Genomic DNA, 1,399 nt, shown 5'->3' with positions numbered 1-1,399 from the left:
CAAGCCCACCGGTCCTAGCAACGGCCGTGCTAGTTACCGGTGCCGGTGTCGACACATGCTGCGTTGGACTTCGGACAATGCGGCGATGTGTTGCACCCGGTGGCAATCAGCAGTTTTTCTTAGAACTGCTACCTTTCTGCAACCTGCCCAGGTCATTGAGCGATGACAGTGATGTCTCATCACATTGGTCAATGGCCTCACCTTTCTTAACTTTATAAAAATTGGCGCACAACATTTCCTCCCCTTCCGGGAAAAAGGAAAATGTCCGTAACATTTTCCGTCGCGATCCTTAAACCTACTTGTGTACAATTTTTGCATGTTACTACACTACCTNTGTNCTTTACATACTATACTACGCGGNGTATTTACAGCGCNATGGTNTCGACGTTTTGCGCGCNAGCGTTTCGCCGCTTTTCACGCTGTTCCGCGTTACGCGACTTCANGGCGCCGCGTGCCAATCCTGNTTTTTCTTTATTTCTTATTATTTNGTATATAAGTAGTACAATAATTATCACTATNATCGTCACACCTGACGTAGTCGGATAGGTAAGATGCGGATTTTCAAAAAACGAACTCTCGTTTATTTCGTCCGTTAATTACGTTATTTCTGATTTTACTTTCTCAATTTGTGTTTTACTCTGTGTTATGTTTTCTAACACAATCGGTTCTTCACCAACCGCCCGTTGTTTTGCTTTTAACACTGAAAGATTGAATCGTGGCAAATATGTGTTAATTTGTTTGCCGTTCATCACCTTGTTGGTGCAAATCGTTACAGTTGACGTCACCAACTTACACTTTTCCGACAACTTAATCTCTCCGACTTTGTTTACAATTTCCGTTGCTTTTTTTCGGTTTTCGCACGATATTACCACCGACTCGCTTTTCGGGGTTGAGTACAGCCATACGCGCGCTTTTTTTAGCTTTATCCATATTGTGTAATTCAAAATCATAGTTTCTTCTTTACAATTGAAAAATTCCCCTGAATTGCTAACATATGACTGCACCTCGCATGGTGCGTCCGCGTGTACCTTGTACACCGATTTCATATTATCGCAGACATGATTATCTCCAACGTTTTTACATTTTTTTAGCTGGCGCAACTTTACAACGGAGTATGTTTGTTTATTTTCATCTATCGCAACTATCTCAAACTTTACTTTTGCGACCTTAAAAACATTACCGTGGTCGTGCACCGGCAAGGGCAGTACCCTCAACAAGTCATACTCTACCGGTGCTACTAGTGGAAACTTGATGACGGTATACACATTTGCGTTCTTACAATACACGCTAAACGTGACGTACTCTTTTATTGTTAAACAATTTTCCAGTGTTATGACAAATGGAAAATGTAATCCGTGGGCAGACCAATTATTCGCGTCCTGGAGGGCTTTTATTATTA

This window comes from Pseudomyrmex gracilis, unplaced genomic scaffold (assembly GCF_002006095.1).
Source record: "Pseudomyrmex gracilis isolate BER0280 unplaced genomic scaffold, ASM200609v1 scaffold_608, whole genome shotgun sequence".
In the NCBI taxonomy this organism is placed as follows: domain Eukaryota; kingdom Metazoa; phylum Arthropoda; class Insecta; order Hymenoptera; family Formicidae; genus Pseudomyrmex; species Pseudomyrmex gracilis.
The sequence above is the reverse complement of the archived record's forward strand: the minus strand, read 5'-3'. Positions refer to the sequence as shown.